This window comes from Arachis hypogaea, chromosome 7 (assembly GCF_003086295.3).
Source record: "Arachis hypogaea cultivar Tifrunner chromosome 7, arahy.Tifrunner.gnm2.J5K5, whole genome shotgun sequence".
Taxonomy (NCBI): domain Eukaryota; kingdom Viridiplantae; phylum Streptophyta; class Magnoliopsida; order Fabales; family Fabaceae; genus Arachis; species Arachis hypogaea.
The window spans coordinates 68717736-68730983 of NC_092042.1; the positions used below are offsets into that span (position 1 = coordinate 68717736).

General features: G+C 38.3%; 1 non-coding gene across 1 annotated transcript; it reads right to left on the bottom strand.

Moving 5' to 3' along the window:
• Positions 1 to 2837: 2837 nt before the first annotated feature.
• On the bottom strand, positions 2838 to 2941 carry LOC112704643 (small nucleolar RNA R71). The gene has a single exon (XR_003155258.1). It is a non-coding gene; the product is annotated as a small nucleolar RNA R71 (small nucleolar RNA).
• Between the last annotated feature and the right edge of the window lie 10307 nt (positions 2942 to 13248).

The following is a 13248-nucleotide window of genomic DNA, read 5'->3' on the forward strand; positions in this document are numbered from 1 at the left end:
GGCGGCATTCATTGGAATCCGAAAAGTCTAACCTTGTCTATGGTATTCCGAGTAGAATTCCGGGATTGAATGACTGTGACAAGGTTCAAACTCCTGAAGGCTGGGCGTTAGTGACAAACGCAAAAGAATCACTGGATTCTATTCCAACCTGATTGAGAACCGACAGATGATTAGTCGTGCTGTGACAGAGCATTTGGACCATTTTCACTGAGAGGATGGGATGTAGCCATTGACAACGGTGATGCCCTACATACAGCTTGCCATGGAAAGGAGTGATGAAAAACTAGAAGGAAGAAGTAGAAAAGCAGAGATTCAGAAGGAACACAGCACCTCCATACACCTATCTGAAATCCCCATCATTGGATTACATGAGTAACTTTATCTTTATTTTATGTTTATTATTTATTATTAATTTTCGAAAATCCATAATCAATTACTATCTGCCTGACTGAGATTTACAAGGTGACCATAGCTTGCTTCATACCAACAATCTCTGTGGGATCGACCCTTACTCACGTAAGGTTTATTACTTGGACGACACAGTACACTTGCTGGTTAGTTGAGCGAAGTTGTGGAAAGAAAGTGCTGAGTTAATAGATGCACATACCAAAGAGCCATTATTGATGATCACAATTTCGTCCACCAAGTTTTTGGCATCGTTGCCGGGGATTGTTCGAGTATGGACAACTGACGGTTCGTCTTGTTGCTCAGATTAGGTAATTTTCTTTTTATTTTTCTTTTCAAAAAGTTTTCAAAAAATTTTTTCAAAATTTTTCCCTTTGTTTTCGAAAATTTTTCAAAATTTTTTTAAGAATGAATTCTAGTGTTTCATGAAACATATTTTAGCTTGGCTGGCTATTAAGCCATGTCTAACTCATAGGATTTTGATTGAGGACTATGAATTCATTACTTCCTTTTTCCTATATGTTTTTCGAAAAATATAAAAGAAAATCCAAAAAAATTAGAAAATAATAAAAACCAAAAATATTTTGTGTTTCATGTTTGAGTCTTGAGTCAATTTTTAAGTTTGGTGTTAATTGCATGTTTTAAAAAAATTATTATGCATTTTTTGAAAATTCATGCGTTCATGGTGTTCTTCATGATCTTCAAGTTGTTCTTGGTAAGTCTTCTTGTTTGATCTTGATGTTTTCTTGTTTTGCATCTTTTGTTATTTTTCATATGCATTTTTTGTTTGTTAGAGTCAATGCATTAAAGATTTCTAAGTTTGGTGTCTTGCATGTTTTCTTTGCACCAAAATTTTTTTCAAAATTATGTTCTTGATGTTCATCATGATCTTCAAAGTGTTCTTGGTGTTCATCTTGACATTCATAGTGTTCTTGCATGCATAATGTGTTTTGATCCAAAATTTTCATGTTTTGGGTCATTTTTATGTTTTTCTCTCTCATCATAAAAAAAAATTGTTTCCTTAATTTTCTCATAATTTTTGAAAATTTGAGTTGACTTAGTCAAAAATTTTTAAAATTAGTTGTTTCTTACAAGTCAAGTCAAAATTTTCAATTTTTAAAAATCTTATCTTTTCAAAACTTTTTCAAATCAAATCTTTTCCATTTTTATCTTATTAATTTCGAAAATTTTAAAAATTATTTTCAAAATCTTTTTCTTAATTTTATTTCAAATTTTCGAAAACTTAATTAACAATTAATGTGATTGATTCAAAAATGTGAAGTTTGTTACTTTCTTATTAAGAAAGGTTCAATCTTTAAATTCTAGAATCTTATCTTTTAGTTTCTTGTTAGTTAAGTAATTAATTTTAATTTTAAAAAATTAAATCTTTTTCAACCATATCTTTTTATCATATCTTTTTCAAAAATTTGATTTCAAAATATCTTATCTAACTTCTTATCTTTTTATCTTTTCAAATTTGATTTTAATATCTTTTTCAACTAACTATTTGACTTTTTGTTTGTCTCTTATCTTTTTCAAAACCACCTAACTACTTTTTCCTCTTTAATTTTCAAAAATATCTAATCTCTTTTTCAAAAATTCTTTTTAATTGTTTTAAATTTTAATTTTAATTATATCTTATCTTTAATTTTCGAAAATCACTAACTACTTTTTCAAAATTATTTTCGAATTCTCCCTCTCTTCTCTTATTCTATTTATTTATTTATTTACTAACACTTCTCTTCACCTCTCTTCATCTCCAATCACTGCCTCTATCCTCACCCTTGTGATTGGATTCTCCACTTTTATTCCTTTCTTCTTCTACTAATAATAAGGATCCTCTTTGTCCAGATATAGAGGATTCCTCTTCCTTTTCTTTTTTTCTTCTCTTTCATATGAGCAGGAACAAGGAAAAAGACACTCTTGTTGAAGCTGATCCAGAACCTGAAAGGACTCTAAAAAGGAAACTAAGAGAAGCTAAATTACAACAATCTAGAGGCAACCTTTCTGAAATTTTCGAACAAGAGAAGGAGATGGCAGCCGAACCCAACAACAATAATGCAAGGAGGATGCCTAGTGATTTCACTAAACCAATGTCCAAGTTTGATGGAAGAAGCATCTCAATTCCTGCCATTGAAGCAAAAAATTTTGAGCTGAAACCTCAATTAGTTGCTTTGATGCAACAGAACTGCAAGTTTCATGGACTTCCATCTGAAGATCCTTATCAGTTTTTAACTGAGTTCTTGCAGATTTGTGAGACTGTTAAGACAAATGGAGTAGATCCTGAAGTCTACAGGCTCATGCTTTTCCCTTTTGCTGTAAGAGACAGAGCTAGAACATGGTTGGACTCACAACCTAAAGATAGCCTGGACTCCTGGGATAAGCTGGTCACGGCCTTCTTGGATATATTCTTTCCTCCTCAAAAGCTGAGCAAGCTTAGAGTGGATGTTAAGACCTTCAAACAAAAAGATGGTGAATCCCTCTATGAAGCTTGGGAAAGATACAAGCAGATGACCAAAAAGTGTCATTCTGACATGTTTTTTCAAAATAGACCATATTAGATATATTCTATTATGGTCTATCTGAGTTTTCCAAGATGTCATTGGACCATTCTACAGGTGGATCCATTCACCTAAAGAAAATGCCTGCAGAAGCTCAAGAACTTATTGACATGGTTGCAAATAACCAATTCATGTACACTTCTGAGAGGAATTCTGTGAATAATGGGACGCCTCAGAGGAAGGGAGTTCTTGAAATTGATGCTCTGAATGCCATATTGGCTCAGAACAAAGTGTTGACTCAGCAAGTCAACATGATCTCTCAAAGTCTGAATGGATGGAAAAATGCATCCAACAGTACTAAAGAGGCAGCTTCTGAAGAAGCTTATGATCCTGAGAACCCTGCAATAGCAGAGGTAAATTACATGGGTGAACCTTATGGGAACACCTATAATTCATCATGGAGAAATCATCCAAATTTCTCATGGATGGATCAACAAAAGCCTCAACAAGGCTTTAACAATGGTGGAGAAACAGGCTAAGCAATAACAAGCCTTTTCTATCATCTTCTCAGCAACAGACAGAGAATTCTGAACAGAGCCCCTCTAACTTATCAAACATAGTCTCTGATCTGTCTAAGGCCACTTTAAGTTTCATGAGTGTAACAAGATCATCAATTAAAAATTTGGAGGCACAAGTGGGCCAGCTGAGTAAGAAAGTCCCTGAAACTTCTCCCAGTATTCTCCCAAGCAATACAGAAGAAAATCCAAAAGGAGAGTGCAAGTATTACCACTTGATAGATAAGCACCACAAGCATTTAATTAGAGGACTTCATTAAGCTCATTTGTTTCCTTTCTTGACTCTCTAATCATTGATGCTCAAAGCCTTGAGCTTTGAGGGAGTGCATTTGCACTTTGAGCCTAACCTTGACTCTAAGTGTTTTGTTTTCAAGCTTTTTGCTTGATACATAAACACCACAAGTACTTAACAATGAAATTGTCATTGGTACTCAGAGCCTTCAGCTTTCTCATTCTTTCCCCTTTTACTTTCTTGCCTTATATGCATTTGCTTACTTCAAGGTTTTCATGATTTCCAAAGATTTCACAAAACGTACCAGATGAAAACTTTAATTAAATAAAATCTAATGCAATTGAGGAACAATTAATCATACTAGCCTTCCAATACTTGTATGCACATGCTAAGTTCTTCTTTAATTCCTTGTTTGTTTATGATCATGATACTTTATTGCTGTTGAGTTCACAAAACTCAAGTTGGTAGTCATAATATCACAACAACATGTTGCAAATCAAAATTCAGGCTATGCTTATTCATACCACACATGCATACAGAGAAGATAAAGACAATCATGTAATTTAAAGTGCTGGAAACAAATGAGAGGAAAAGGAACTTTACAACCTTGTAATTCATCTGCTTTATTGTTGTGATTTTCCTCCCATTCTTCTCCTTCCTATACCAAACTCAGAATGCTTGTTCATCCTCAAGCAACAATTAGAACAGTGGTGATGGGGCTAAGATGGATCATGAGTGTCTTACACAATGAATTGTTAGTAGTGCATGTGTTTAAGCAAGCAAAATTAACATAACCATGAAGGAACAGAGAAACAGAGACATTGTGATTGCTAAAGTAAGAAGGATGTGCACAATACATTGCATAAAAGATAAGTGGCACACCAAACATAGTGTGACACTTTCACTTGAAATTGATGCAAGTGTCCAGTAAAGATTGGAAGCAAATTTTGTTGCATAGCAACACCAAACTTAGAATGCAATCACATGTCAATTTATTTGAACTAAAACTAAGCAAATGAAACTGTTACATGTTAAATACACTCACCAAGCCAAGAATCTGTCACGAATAAGGATCTCTTGGTGATGTATTAACAAAAACAGTTAATAAAAGAAAGCATTAAAAACAAGGAAATCACTAAAACAAAGAGAATGAAAAACAAAATATCAAGACAAAAGAAAGATAACAATGCAAAGGCAATATGATTATGCAGACAAGTGGTGTTGCTGAATGAATTGCATAGAAAAATAAGTGGCACACCAAACTTAGAATCTTAGTGTGACACTTCCATGTAGAATTGATGCAATCATCCAAAGGGATTGAGAACAAATTGTTGCAGGGCAACACCAAACTTAGAATGTAACCATATGCCAATTTATTGAAATTTAAACAAAACAGACAGAGAAAATGAACTAGACAAAGAAATAAAATGTTACCCAAGGTTGGGTTGCCTCCCAACAAGCGCTCTTTTAATGTCATTAGCTTGACATGTTCTTCACTTTCTTCCTCTTCTTCCAGTTTGTTAAGAGGAATGACCTCAAGGGGGGAGAAGTTTTAGCTATTGCCCCTTGTCTTGGTCTCTCCTCAGCAAGCTTTCTTTTGTTAATGGCTTAATTGAGCCTGCTTGCTGGATCAGGGGTGGGATTGATGCTCTTGTTAGTTGCCTTCACTTCTTTGGATTCAAGACTTGGTTGCTGTGTGATTATTGGAGTTTTATCTTCATCTAGAGCCTCTTGAATTGGTGTTTCCATGAGCCCTTCCTTTATGCACTTCTCTGCTTCCATTGAGTGTGATTTCTCTTGATTGTCTTCCTCACTTTCTTGTTCTTCCACTTCCTCTTTTGCACTCAACATTTGACTTAATAGCACTTTCATGGAGGAGGTTTGTTGTTCTTCCCAAGATTCCTTCATCTCCTCTTCATATCTTTCAATCACAGATTCAAGTGTTGAGAGTTTTTGGTTTAAGGAAGTTTGTGAGGGTTGTGAGTTTTCATGTGCTCTTGTTATCTCAAGTGCAGTTTCAGGTTCAAATACCTCCACCACCTCATTCTTCACTGAAAATTTGCTTGACACGGGGGCCTCTTCTTCTTGCTCTTCCACTTCCTCCTTCACACTTAACATTTGATTAGCAACACTTCCATGTTTTTGAGGGAGTTCTCTTGGTCATTCCAGGACCTCTGTGCTTCCCTTTCATATCTTTCAAGCATGGTTTCAAGCCTTGAGAGGCTTTGATTCATGGAAGTTTGTGTGGACTGTGAGTTTTGGAAGAGATTTTGTGTCAAGGGATAGTTAAGTGATGAAGAATTTTTAGATGAAAAACTAGGAGGTGAGGTTTGACAGCTTACCATGAGTAAATTGAAGGTTTGCTCAAGTGATGATAGCTCTTAATAAGTGGAGTATGAATTGTCAAATATTTTCTGGGTTTGATTCTCCCAAGCACAACTTGAAGAATTGTTGAATTCATCACAATATGAATCATCTTGTGGCATTGGAGAACAATTTTCCATGTATGTATTGACAGCACAATCAAGTGAATCACTGAAATTCCCTTCCCAGCCATGGTTTTTGTAACTGTTATAACAGTATGAGTCACTTTGTGGCTCTGGGAAATAGTTCATTTCACTTGACTGTTCATACTCCCTCATTCCTTGTTGATACTCCCATCCACCATGAGGATAATGATATGAATCATTTTGTGGTGGTGGTTGGTATCCCTCATGATTCTCTTGCTCATCTTGTGGTTCTGAAGCATATCTCCATTGATTGGAGTGCTCAGAAATTGTGATCTCTTGGTCATATTCTCAGCCACCATTAGAGATTGGTGATAATGGGAAATATCCCATAAAATTTGTTTCATCACAAGATGAGTTGAACTCCATTTAAATTTTGTAAAACACAACACCATTGAAAAGGAAATTCATGTCTCAGATGAGATTTGCTTAGTGAGGCAAAAACACAAACACCTTGATTTCAGTTTAAAACAGAGAACAAAAACAAAGAAAATACTTAATCTAAACTTCTCACCCACTTAATCATTGTTGATCTAAATCAATCCCCGGTAATGGCACCAAAAACTTGATGTGCGGAAAACGATATCCAACATAAAACTTACCGGCAAGTGTACCGGGTCACATCAAGTAGTAAAACTCACTTAGAGTGAGGTCGATCCCATAGGGATTGATGGATCAAGAAACTTTAGTGGGTGATTAGTTTAGTTAAGCTAACATTGGTGAGTGATAATTGATGCAGCAGAAAGCAAATAACAAGAAGATTTAAAGTGCAGAAAGTAAATTGGACAGAAACTTAAAGAGCAAGAAATGTAAATTGCAGAAACTTAAATGACAAGAAATGTAAATTGCAGTAAATGTAAAAGGGAATGGATGCCAGAAATTAAAGAAAGCAATAGATCAAGCAACTGGAAATTTAAATTGCAGGAAGAATAAAGGAAATTAGGTGCTGGGATTCAAACAGAATTGAAAATGTAAAGTGCAATAAATCAGAGAATTAAGAGATGAAGAGAATTGCAAATGATCTAAACAAAAGTGTAGATTTGCATAAGGTTGCTTGGTTCAAATTGGTCTGGTGTGTGGAAACCTTCAAGGGAAGTGCTCGGTCAACTAAGGCAGCGCAGCATTCAATATTGCTGGTTCCAGGCTCGTGCAATGTTCAATTGTAGCGCTCAGTTAAAAGAGAAAGCGTAGCACCTCTTTTGATTTGGAGAGAGCTCCCATATGTGCTTGGTTCGAGCCTTGGTGAATGCATTGTGTGTGCTGCGCCATGATTTTCCTTGTTGAGCCCCACGATAAAGTTAACTTAGCGCTCTCTCTTTGAGCGCTGATGCCTTGCTTCTTTGGCTCACTTGGTGCGCGTTGCTTTTCCTTGGCCTATCAATGATGTAGCGCTCGGTTATTAAAGCCAATGCAGCGCTACTAGCTTTGGCTTACTTGGACGCTCCCTTACTTCATATTGCAACGTTACATGCATGCTTGCATTTACTTTAATAAAGCTTAATGCATTAACATTAAAGCTCTCATTTGCCAATTGCAATGCATGGCTTTAATTAATAATGCTTAGTGCATTAACGTTAATTGCATTAGAAATTAAAGTTTGCATGCTTTCATTGGCCATGGCATTTATTTGCTTAATTAATTAACGTTTCATGTATTTCATGCATGCTTTCATTATTGGTGCGGTCATTAAATGCATGCATGCATGAATCACATTCATCATACGTCATCAAATCCACAATCGTCAACAACAATTTCAGTTCTATCTTAAGGTCCACTAGTCTAAAGTTCACGAAACATTACATATTACATAAAGAAAACCGAAATCATAACTTTGCCGACTATCCTCTACGCACAAAACCACTTCACCACAAACTTTCAAGCCTTCACTCAACACCAAGAACATTCTATATCATGAAAAAGAACAAAAATCAAAGCTAGGATTTATGACATTCAACTAAACACAAGGGTTTAGTGATATCTACCTTGTGCAATGAGACCCACTACTCACTCAAGCTAGATTACACCTAAATAACAAGAACACAAAGAAACCCAACAATCCACAAGCCATTTTCAAAAATGAAATAAGGCAGAAAAATTGAGAATAAAAGAGTGAGTTTCTTACCACTTTGTTTAAATAGAAATGAAGAGCCCTATGAGAGCTTCGCGTAGCCACAAACGACTCGTCGATCGGAGCATCGTAGCTCAAGATATGACCAAAAGAAGGAGGAAATAAATAGTGCTCTTCTTCTTCCTCTCTTCTCTCAAAACTAGTGCCCCTCTCTTTGTGTGTGTGCTAAAAAATGAGCTAAAAGCTCATTAAAATGTGCTTTTATATGTTGGGCTTGGGCCCAACTTAGGCCCGGTCCAACCACGTAGCGTTTTTGGTTCGTGTTCATACCCTAGGTCGAGATGTCCGACTCGGGAAGATTGACGACAAGCCAACCGACCTCTTCAGGTCCGGACTACCCGACCTCTTATCCTAGAGCTCGACCAAATCACTAGGAGAGCCCAAAAAGGGTCCAAACAGAGGAACACGACCCAAATCCAAAGGCAGCCCAAGCCTATAGAGATAAGGATGTTTCCTCTGAAGATAAGATGACTTCAATCAAAGATATGATAAGATAACTATCTTATCTCTAGGAAAGGTCACTCCCCACCATTATAAATACACTGGAGCACCCAGATATAACTCATACTCTGATTCTACTATAAACCTGCTTAATACCCTTGCTAACTTGAGCATTGGAGTCCCTTGCAGGTACCACCAACCTCCGGAGATGAAGGATCAGCAGCACTGCCAAGTCTAACAGGTCGGACACGATAGCTTCGACCACCATCATCAAGTTGGACATAGTAACTCCGACTAGCACAGAAGATCTCGTCCGAGATCGACTTACAGTTTTAGGTAACCCACGAAACATTGGCGCCGTTGCCGGGGAACCTGGAAGTCATCGCATCATCATGGCGGACAACCTTGACAATGACCACGGCTCTGATCTAGAGAACAGGACGTCGCACAAGAACGCGGATGCCACACCAAAGGATACTCCTCAACAAAACAAGGATAAGAGTCAACCAAATGCAGAAATCCTAGAGGCACTTCAAACTCAACAAGAACGCCTCAAACAACTGGAAAGAGAGGCCGAGCATCAACGAGAAGCTGAGAAGGACCTCAGAAGGGAAACTAGGCGACGTAAAGAATTGGAGGACAAACTATTACGACTTGAAGCAAATCTAAAAGCCAAGACCGCTCGATCCAATCACGAAGATAAGCCCCGTAAAGATCAAGACCCATTCACCAAAGAAATTATGAAAGCCAAAGCCCCAAAGGACTTTAAAGCTCCCGACATGACCTCGTACGATGGCACATCAGATCTGAGCCATCATTTCAGTAATTTCAGAAGCAGAATATATCTCACCGATGCCTCAGATGCAATTCGATGCAAAGCCTTCCCAACTACCTTAACAAAAACAGCAATCAAGTGGTTTGACAGTTTGCCGCCCAGATCCATCGCAAGTTTTGACGACCTAGCCAAGAAATTCCTCGCCAGATTCTCCATCCAGAAGGACAAAACCAAGCATGCCCCAAGCTTGTTAGGGATCAAGCAAGGAGATCAGGAAAGTCTTCGTAACTACATGAAAAGATTCAACAAAGCATGTCTAGACATACAAAGTCTGTCAACTGAAGCAGCCATTATGGGTCTCATCAATGGCCTACGAGAGGGACCTTTTAGTCATTCTATATCAAAGAAACATCCCACATCTCTGAATGAAGTACAAGAACGAGCAAAGAAGTACATCAACATGGAAGAAAACTCTCGACTAGGAGAGATCTCAAAATCCAGATCCTTTTACTCCTCCTGGGATAAGGATAAAGAGTCCAAGAAAAAAGAAGATCAGCATAGAGAGAAGATTAAGAAATACTACAATTATACCCCTTTTCAGGTGTCTCTCGTGGAAGTCTACCGAGAAGTATGCCACACTGAAAAGATCCCACCACCACGTCCACTTAAAAGCAAAAATGGAGGAGGAAATCAGACGGAATACTGTGAATACCATCAAATATATGGACATCCCACCAACAAGTGCTTCGACTTGAAGAATGTCATAGAAAAATTGGTAAGAGAAGGAAGACTAGATCGGTACTTAGCCAGTAAGATAGATGAGTCCAGAAAGAGAAGAAGAGACGAAGAGGTCGGACGAACAGAACGACCACCTCGTACCCCGGAGAGACATGTTCACGTGATACATGGAGGATTTGCGGGAGGGAGAATCTCAAAATCATCTCGCAAAAGACACCTAAAAGAGGTATATCACGTCGAGGAAGGAGAAGGAGCACCCGACCTCCCTACTATTACTTTCACTAAAGAGGACGCAGTTGGAGTCATCTCGGGACATGATGATCCTATGGTCATCACTATCATATTGGCCAACGCAAACCTCCACCGTACGCTGGTGGACCAAGGAAGTTCGACTGACATCTTGTTTAAAACCGCATTTGACAAACTCGGCCTGGAAAAAAAGAGCTCAGAGCATATCCAAAAAGCCTATCCGAATTAAGAGACTGGTGCATGAAATTGTGATCATCAATGGCGCCCCATCAACATGGTACGCTCAATTGCAATCTCAACTTTTTATTACAACTTCGCACAACTAACCATCAAGTGCACTGGGTCGTCCAAGTAATAAACCTTACGCGAGTAAGGGTCGATCCCACAGAGATTGTTGGTATGAAGCTGATGAGCGGATAATTTGTACGCTTTTTGGCATTGTTTTTAGTATGTTTTTAGTATGTTTTAGTTAATTTTTATTATATTTCTATTAGTTTTTAGTTAAAATTCACTTTTCTGGACTTTACTATGAGTTTGTGTATTTTTCTGTGATTTCAGGTATTTTCTGGCTGAAATTGAGGGACCTGAGCAAAAATATGATTCAGAGACTAAAAAGGACTGCAGATGTTGTTGGATTCTGACCTCCTTGCACTCGAAGTGGATTTTCTGGAGCTACAGAAGCCCAATTGGCGCGTTCTTAACGGCGTTGGAAGGTAGACATCCTGGGCTTTCCAGCAATATATAATAGTCCATACTTTGCCCGAGATTTGATGGCCCAAACTGGCGTTCTAAATCAGCTCAAAACTGCCCGGCGTTAAACGCCGGAACTGGCACAAGAATGGGAGTTAAACGCCCAAACTGGCACAAAAGCTGGCGTTTAACTCCAAGAGAAGTCTCTACACGAAAATGCTTCAATGCTCAGCCCAAGCACACACCAAGTGGGCTCGGAAGTGGATTTTTATGTCATCTCTGTAAACCCTAGGCTACTAGTTCTCTACAAATAGGACCTTTTGCTATTGTATTCTCATCTTGAGATCTTTGAATCTTTTGATCACGTATGGGGGCTGGCCTCTCGGCCATGCCTAGACCTTGTTCTTATGTATTTCCAATGGTGGAGTTTCTACACACCATAGATTAAGGTGTGGAGCTCTGCTGTACCTCGAGTATTCTATTGTTCTTCTATTCAATTCAGCTTATTCTTGTTCTAAGATATTCATTTGCACCCAGGAACATGATGAATGTGATGATTATGTGACACTCATCATCATTCTCACCTATGAACGAGTGCCTGACAACCTCTTCTGTTCTACAAGCAAACAAGGCTTGAATGTTTATCTCTTGGATCCCTTGATCAGAATCTTCGTGGTATAAGCTAGAATTGATGGCGGCATTCAAGAGAATCCGGAAGATCTAAACCTTGTCTGTGGTATTCTGAGTAGGATTCAATGATTGAATGACTGTGACGAGCTTCAAACTCCTGAAGGCTGGGCGTTAGTGACAGACGCAAAAGAATCACTGGATTCTATTCCAACCTGATTGAGAACCGACAGATGATTAGCCGTGCCGTGACAGGGTGCGTAGAATATTTTCACTGAGAGGATGGGAGGTAGCCACTGACAACGGTGAAATGCTACATACAGCTTGCCATGGAAAGGAGTAAGAAGGATTGGATGAAGACAGTAGGAAAGCAGAGAGACGGAAGGGACAAAGCATCTCCATACGCTTATCTGAAATTCTCACCAATGAATTACATAAGTATCTCTATCTTTATCTTTATGTTTTATTCATACATCATCCATAACCATTTGAGTTTGCCTGACTAAGATTTACAAGGTGACCATAGCTTGCTTCATACCAACAATCTCTGTGGGATCGACCCTTACTCGCGTAAGGTTTATTACTTGGACGACCCAGTACACTTGCTGGTTAGTTGTGCGAAGTTGTGATAAATAGTTGAGATTGCAATTGAGCGTACCATGTTGATGGCGCCATTGATGATCACAATTTCATTAATGCACAATTCGAATTCCATCTTTCTTGATAAGTTCGAATTCTCTACTCCTTCCTTCTATTTTTCTTTTCCTCTGACACCTCAAGGAATCTCTGTACTGTGACATAGAGGATTCCATATTTTCTTGTTCTTTTCTCTTTTATATGAGCAGGAGCAAAGACAAAAGCATTCTTGTTGAGGCTGACCCTGAACCTGAAAGGACCTTGAAGCGAAAGCTAAGAGAAGCTAAGGCACAATTCTCTGTAGAGGACCTAACAGAAATCTTCAAAGAAAAAGAACCCATGGCAGCCGAAAACAACAACAATGCCAACAATGCAAGGAAGGTGCTGGGTGACTTTACTGCACCTACTCCCGACTTCTATGGGAGAAGCATCTCTATCCCTGCCATTGGAGCAAACAACTTTGAGCTTAAGCCTCAATTAGTTTCTCTAATGCAACAGAATTGCAAGTTTCATGGACTTCCATTGGAAGATCCTCATCAGTTTTTAGTTGAGTTCTTGCAAATCTGTGACACTGTCAAGACTAATGGGGTTGACCCTGAGGTCTACAGACTTATGCTATTCCCTTTTATTGTAAGAGGCAGAGCTAGAATATGGTTGGACTCACAACCTAAAGAAAGCCTGAACTCTTGGGAAAAGCTAGTCAATGCCTTCTTGGCAAAGTTCTTTCCACCTCAAAAATTGAGT